Source organism: Cibotium barometz, chromosome 23 (genome assembly GCF_041138505.1).
Source record: "Cibotium barometz isolate CiBa-2024 chromosome 23, ASM4113850v1, whole genome shotgun sequence".
Taxonomy (NCBI): Eukaryota; Viridiplantae; Streptophyta; class Polypodiopsida; order Cyatheales; family Cibotiaceae; genus Cibotium; species Cibotium barometz.
The window spans coordinates 12,590,172-12,598,532 of NC_141068.1; the positions used below are offsets into that span (position 1 = coordinate 12,590,172).

Consider the following 8,361-nt stretch of genomic DNA (forward strand, 5'->3'; position numbering starts at 1 on the left):
CCTGTGGAAGCATCCTAAACAGAGGAATGCTATGCCACAGAGAGTCATATGTGATAGAGAGACTCAAGGGAAGCTCATGAAAGAATTCCATGAGAGTCTTTGGGCTGGACATCGAAGTGTGTGGGCCACCTTTACCAAAATAAAGGAAAGATATTGGTGGAAAGGAATGTACAAGGATATTTCCCAATATGTGGAAACATGCATGGTATGTCAAATGTACTCAAATGTGCGGCATCGTGATGGCTTGCAACCAACCTACCCACCTGCCATGCACTACAAATGGGTAGTGGATCTAGTTACAATGCCTTTGGGAATTTGGCAGATGCGGTACAGAAGATTTGACAAATCAGGTAGAGGGGCGTGCTCTTAGAACAAAGAGTACGGAAACAGTATGCAAATTTCTCTTGGAAGATGTGATATGCCGGTATGGTTGTGTTGGGAAAATAACAGCTGATAGGGGTGAGCTAGATGTTGAAGAAGCAAGGGAATTCTTCTCTAGAATTGGCATCAAACTGGCCCTAACATGTGCTTACAACCCTGAGGGCAATGGTAAAAGTGAGCGAGGACATCCTCCAATCATTAAAGCTTTGGCTAAGGCATGCAGAGAAAGAATGCGAGAGTGGCCAAGGCTGCTACCATATGCTTTGTGGGCTGACCGTACAACTCATAGCTCAGTGACAGGATACATGCCTGCAGAATTAATGTATGGTCAGAAGCCAGTAATGCCAGTTGAAGAAGTAGTTCCAACTTGGAATGTATTACCCTGGGTGGAAGGATTGAACAGAGAAGACCTCCTTGTATTGCGAATAAGGCAGCTGGAGAGGAGGCCTGAAGATGTAGAGCTTGCTAAAGCTCGTTTAAAAGATGCAAGGTTGAAAAATAAAGAAAGATTTGATAGAAGACACAGACTCCAGCCAAAACCTATTGAAGAAGGTGATTGGGTCCTAATGTATGATAGTAGCCTTGACAACCAGTTCACTGTTCAAAGAAAGTTTGTAAAAAGATGGTTTGGCCCTTACATTGTAAAGCATGTGCATGGAAATGCCACGTATACCCTGTGTGAGCTTGATGGAACAGAGATAAAGAATCTTGTAGCAGGCAAAAGGATCAAGATGTTTAAAAGAAGATATGACAGTGATCCTTTTGATTCACAGGAGACTCAAGATGAGAGGCTGAACAGTGATAGTATGGATATGGTTGAAGAGGAAGAGGATGATCTCCCTGATAATGTAGAAGATGAAGATGACATCCAGATATATGTGGATCTTGATGATGATTTCGCACATACCAGAGGATGTGCAGGTTTAGAGGGGGTGGATGTCGTGCCATGGCACGTCTATGGTGTGAAACCATGCATATGAGGCCATCAAATGCAAATCCAGATGCATGGGATTAAGTGCCATGACTTGAGTCATTATATGATGCCTGAGTACATATGTTCATATTGTAAATAAGGTTCAATAAGACGAGCTGAGGCTGAGCCAGGTCTCGAAGCCTCTATACATGAGTGTGGTGTGAATTATGGAGTTTTATGCTTATGGTAGACCTTGTAGTAGGGAACACCCTTCTCAACATGTATGGAAATGTGAGAGCATGTATGATGTAAGGATTGGTTTTCAAGAATGCCCTTTTGAGATATCGTGTCTTGGGATACCATGATTTCTGTTCTTACTCGGAATGAGCAGAACAAGGAGGCTCTGGGTTTGTATGATGAGATACAAGTTGAAGGCATTAGACCTAACAACATTACATTTGTATGTGCATTTAATGCATGTGCAAGCTTAGCAGCATTAGAGCAAGAGCAGAGAAATTCTAACCCAAAACCTTCGTTTCAGAGTTCGTGGCTTTAAGGCAGGATCTGTGTGCCTTCCCTTCGTTTGGTCAATGCTTACCATTGCAGCAGTGGATGAAGGGCCCTCTTGTTTGACTGACTAAGTCACGTCCCCTTGTCAATGGTAGTCTTCCCTCTTTTGTTCTGCAGAGCAGAAGAGGAGGGGCAGAATCTCATAGCAACTGCCCAGATCCAAGTTATATCGTCAATTCAAGAATGGCAGACTCAGAGGAAGTTCAACCTCTTGTCTGTGACAATGGATCTGGGATGGTCAAGGCTGGGTTTGCTGGAGATGATGCTCCTAGGGCAGTGTTTCCTAGTATTGTGGGCCGTCCTCGGCACACTGGTGTTATGGTGGGTATGGGACAGAAAGATGCATATGTTGGCGATGAGGCCCAATCTAAGTGGGGAATATTGACCTTGAAATATCCTATTGAGCATGGTATCGTAACCAACTGGGATGACATGGAAAAGATTTGGCATCATACATTCTATAATGAGCTTCGAGTTGCTCTCCTGAAGAGCATCCAGTCTTGCTCACTAAAGCTCCTCTCAATCCAAAAGCTAATCGAGAGAAGATGACTCAAATCATGTTCGATACATTCAATGCACTAGCTATGTATGTTGCTATCCACGCTGTGCTTTCATTGTATGCCAGTGGAAGGACAAAAGGTATTGTGTTGGATTCGGGTGATGGTGTTATGCATACCGTTCCTATCTACGAGGGCTATGCTCTGCCACATGCTATCCTTCGTCTGGATCTTGCAGGCCGTGACTTGACTGGATGCAACGTGTGAAGATTGCTATGCTTAGCAGAGGCAACAGCTGGAGACATATTTGAAGGTAGCGGCTTGCGTGGCATGCGAAAGTTTTTTTAAAAAAAAGAAATTTTCGAATATTAAGCAGGAAATAAGGAGGCGCAGTATTTCAAACTGGGAAAATGTGATTTTTGGGCTGCAAAAGGTGAGGTGCCCGATTCTCTTGCGGGAAAGGGAGAATAACCAGCAAAACGGTGCATACAAGGGATTATGCAGAAACGGGGAGGACCAGAGAGCACATCGACCAGAGATTCAGAAAAGTGGAGGATATCTTCTGTTCAAGCCATGTAGGGATTTGAATTAGAGAAGAATTCAAGCTGCATCTAATGATACGCCTTCTGAAAAATTCAAAAGAAGAAATGATGCGCTGCTTAATTCATACAAGATGATGCCTGGCGAGTGAATTCAGGACATTTTTCAGATCATGGGAATGAAAAATGTGAAGCTTTTGCAAAATTCGGAATATCCCTTATATAGAGATAAGTTTTTTATAAAAAAAACAAATACAATTTCTAAATCGTAAAGCTTTGAGAGGATGGAGATGTGAGTATATAATTTTTTTTTTAATTCCCTTTTGTAATCTTAAATAACCATGGTTTTCGAGAACTTCTGGGATTTGTGATCTTTGAAAGTTGTAAGCAAAAATTCCGGTTTGGAAATTTAGTGGGCATATGAAGAGAATGAAAATGTGTTACATTCTATCTATTGCTTCTTTGTGAGATGATGGAAATTACAAGCAGGTCTTTTCATCAAGTTCAATTTTCGTCTTGAAGTTGTGAAGATAGCAACATGCAAAATATGTGATGTGCAAGTTCACATGTATTAGGAACTTGTCGAAGCCTATGTGATGCCAATATGTGACATGTATATGATATTTGGATAAAGGGCCAGGAGATCTATGCTTGGATCTGATCATGCTCTTGATACACAATTTATGTACAATCATCAAGCTGAATTTGGGGATGTATTGAAGTGAATTGGCACATGTACATGACATAAAAAATGGATGCTCCTTGAAGAGTTATGTGTTTGTGTTTCCTTGCTGGGATTTGAAGCTACTCTCATAGCCAGAAGCCTCGCACTTTCCCAGCGACACCGCCCACGTCACGACAGCGTGATAGTAAGATTGATGCACCTATGACTAGTCCTACTCGTTCAGGTTTTCAGCATGCCTCTTATACATCAGATTGTTATGCTTTGGCTATGTCTAGTATGTGTGAAGAGGAAGAACCTCTTTCATTTGATGAGGCACAAAATTTAGAAAATTGGTTGGCTACAATGCAAAGTGAATATGATGCTATAATGAAGAATGGTACATGGTCTTTGTGTGATTTGCCTATTGGTAAAAAGGCCATTGGATGTAAGTGGGTTTTTAAGTTGAAACGAAAGCCAGATGGTAGTGTTGATCGCTATAAGGCTAGACTTGTTGCAAAGGGTTATGCTCAAGAAAAGGGCATTGATTTTGATGAGACCTTTGCTCCCACTTGTCATATGACTACCATTCGTAGCATTTGTGCATTGGTAGCTCATAATGGTTGGAATGTACATCAGCTGGACATAAAGACTGCGTTCTTGAATGGAGATTTGCATGAGGAGGTGTATGTATCGCAGCCTCGTGGTTTTGTTCAAAGAGAGCAGGAAAACAAAGTGTGCAGGTTGAAAAAGGCTTTATATGGTTTAAAGCAAGCTCCACGAGCTTGGTATGAAAAGATACATGCATATTTGACTGCACATGGGTTTCAGAATAGTCCAGCAGAAAGCACTTTGTATGTTAAACATGTGGATGGTATACATCTAATCATTGCTCTCTATGTCGATGACATGCTGCTCACAGGACCAAATGAGAGTCATATTGCTGATTTTAAGGCTGATTTGAATGCCTCTTTTGAGATGTCAGATTTGGGGCATTTGCATCATTATTTGGGGATACAATTTAAGCAGTGTGATGGAGGTATTGCTTTGTGTCAGACAAAGGGGAAGGCTCCTTGCAAATTTACTCCCATTCATTATATAAAAGAGATTTTTTATTCTGGGAAGTACTTTAAGAATTAGAACACACACATCATGTAACTTGGGATTAGTATCACCAACCTACCCATATATGATATTTTATAAAATAGAGCAGAGAACTACTATCGGAATAGCACCCTCTCCTCTTAATAGAATTCTTGTCAACATATAACACTTCACTCTTTTCAATCTCATTAAGGTATTTTTATTTATTCTTGTGTGACATCATCCAAATAGATATAAAATTCTCCAATCCTCCCTTTATAACATTTAGCTCCTCATCTACCTAATCCTTCATAGGTTCATAGTTTGAGGGAGCAGGAGGTCATATGGGAAACAACAATGGGTTTGGTCTGATGGATGTGGTATGCACTAGCATAGTAGTTTTATTGTCTCTATAGGGGCACTTATAGGATCAATAGATTCTTGGCATAAGAAGGTCTTTATCCTTGAACATCCTTCACACCATTTTATCCTTAGAGAATTCCTTAGATCTTTCTAGCCCTATCTTTATGGAAGACTAACACATTGTTTGATTTGTTATAAGAGGGTAACGTATTAGCGAGTCATTATAGATGAGGGTAAAAACAACTACTATTTAATAAGATGCATTAGGCCAAAATGCATCCTTGACCAGCATACAATGGATGGCCATGTCTTTTCTTTTAATGCCCATAACATGATTGTGGTAGGTTGTTTCTATGAGAAGTTCAGGTAGCATGCGAGGATGATTAAGTTTCAGCAGTGGGAAAATTGGAGTTGGAGGCCTTTTATTTGTGAGCAGGGATGTTTTCTTTGATGAGATGATAGCTAGCATGTGCTGATGAAGGATTCTATAGTGGCTAAAGAAAAAATGGAATGGGTGCCTAAAATGGTGAGCTATAGTCATAGGCACTTAAAACATTCCCAATTTTATAGATGTGGTGTCTATGTTCATATAATAGAAGAGAAGAGCTTGGGTGAAGACCAACAGTCTTCACAAAACAAAAACAATTCAGAGCAATAGGCCTTCTATACAAGTTCAGGAAGAGGACGAGGTAGAGGAGGCCGTGGACGCGGTCAAGGAGGTGGCCAAAGAGGTAATCAGAATTATGGCCAACAGCAGCAACAACAACAGTCCCAAAATTCAACAACAACAATAACACGCACGTGGAAGAGGCCAATTCAGAGGTAGGGGGAGTCAAAGAGGTCGAGGAAATTAGCAAAGGCAGTATAATGATACACGTGGATGCTTTTATTGTGGTAAGCTTGTCCTGGACATGTGCAGGTAGATTGTTATAAGAAGCAGGAGGCTGACATGAAAAATGAAAAATTTCAACAAAACAACTATGCATCCTCGAGCAGAAACAATGAGGATAATGAAAGGTTGTTTGTTATGCAGCATGTCGTTAATGCCATGTCTGAAAATGTAGAAGCAACACATAAAGATGATGTATGGTACGTTGATTCAGGTGCTTCGAACCACATGACAAGTCATGGGGAGTGGTTTAAGGAGATGAAGAACCTTGAAAGACCACGTTTTGTGGAAACAGGGAATGACACTGCTCATCCAATTGCCCGTGTTGAAGATGTGCCATTGTTTATGCAGGATGGCAAAGTGAAGTACCTTGCATTGCTAATAAACATAGCCTATACCAACAACACATAGCCTATAGCCACTGGTACCACAAGAGCCAATGGTTGCATATAATAAGCATAGCCTATAGTAGTAGATGTTATCACCAAAACTCTACTATTCTAGTGAATGTGGAATAAGAAACAACCATCGTAGGGGACTTGCCTTGCTTCTAGATCAGGATTCATAGTCTTTAAGAACCATTAGTGGTTGGTAGCTCCAAGCTCATGTGCTTTCCTTCTTGTTGTCACACTTAAGATACTCCACTTCCTTGCATAACGACTCACCTCTCTCTCTCTCTCTCACACACACAATAAGCAAGAGGAACATGTACCAAGATTCATACACTCTAATCTTAACTCTCTCTCTCTCTCTTTCTCTCAACAAGATAAGAGCAAGTAGACAAGCATAACTCAATTGGCATAAAGGGGGAAGGATTGTGTCTTTGCATTATGAGAAATTCAATTATATAAAACTGGCCCTTATTCACCCTTGGGTATCCAAACTTTACCCTAATCTACTTCTAAGCTTGGATATATATAAGATTTTCTTATAATATGTTTAACTTTTAAAGTTCCTTTACATAACACTTATTTGGCTACTCCCATGTATAGTAGAGATACTCCCATAAATAGTAGGGAGTGCCTTTGTTAGGCCCAAAATGGGGTTAACATCCCCCCTACTTGATGTTTATTGTATCCAAGGATGTCTCCCAACTTTAATTTGTAACGGTTTTCTGTTGATTGTAGCATGCAGAGAGTTTATTTGAAATATGGCAATGGTGTCCAGAAGGAAGTATCTATTCTGTCTTCAGTGATTTTAATCTAATAAGACTCCTATAAGCTTCAAGAAGGGACACGTAATGACAAATATTGGTTACTTCTTCTTGCCTCTTGATTGCCTCCTTAGTTCTCACATGAAGTGGAGATCTGATACCATAAAGAGAATGTGGGGTAGAGAGAGAGCTTGAGTTCCTTGTTGCAAAACACACACACACAAGAGAGTGCAAGACACAAGAGAGAGATGGATAGCTGAATTTTCCTCTATCTTCTTCTCTTCTCTACAACCATATAACTAAAAGAAAAAGGTATATACATAAAGGTAAAATAATCTCCTACAATAATATATTATAGTCAGTCCATAGTGTGAATCTGACTATATGAGCTGGTGCTATAACTATGCCATAACTCTAGTACACCAAAGTGGCTGTCTCACAGCTTGTCATCCACTGGCAATATATTAACCATAATCTTACCAACCATGAAAATGGCATATGTGTGGAAGCTATCACCCTGCGGGTCATCAATGTCTTCTGTAGTAGCACTAGTTGGAGTGTGATATCTCAACAGCACGCTGGGAATCCATGTTTTCATATCTTTTTTATCTCTTTCTAGTTATTCTCTACTCTTTCTCATGTTATTTTAATCATATTTAGTATTTAATCCACCTTAGCTTAAGCCTAGCCTTGATCAATGTTTCTCAATAAGTGAGCTCTAGGTAGTCAATAGGATGTACTTCATACTGCTTTCTACCAATCCATTACATACAAATGTCTTTCTTATTTGGAGAAACCCTTGTATTAAGTGAGCTCTAGGTAGTCAATAGGATGTACTTCATACTGCTTTCTACCAATCCATTACATACAAATGTCTTTCTTATTTGGAGAAACCCTTGTATTAAGTTTCCAAAAACCACCACTGAACGATCTCTTCACTTAGGCAGACAATCCTGCATTTTTGACCACTAAAAGCCCACTTAAAATCTATTCCATGTATGTCAAAAGGATATTTCCTCAGATTCCTTGGTTGAATATAATGCATTTTTGCAATCATGTTGTCATTGATTTTACTTTCAATACTTCCATTAGCAATCATGTGCAATGCTGCTCTCTGAGTAGCCAGCTTATCGATTCTATGTGTACTCCTTTAACATGACCAAGAGACCTCAAGTTCTCAAACAAATCACTATTGACACTATTTGATTAGGAAGTGGTTCCATAACTTCTTGCATGTCTTGATGGTGGTAGTGAAGACTCTGCAACACATCAGCCTTGTTGACCAAGTCAAGGTTGGAAGTGACTTGTTTAA

General features: G+C 40.0%; 1 pseudogene; it reads left to right on the plus strand.

Annotated features, from left to right (window-relative positions):
* Positions 1–1,973: 1,973 nt before the first annotated feature.
* LOC147625643 (actin-3 pseudogene) lies at positions 1,974–2,628 on the plus strand (annotated as a pseudogene).
* Positions 2,629–8,361: the final 5,733 nt, after the last annotated feature.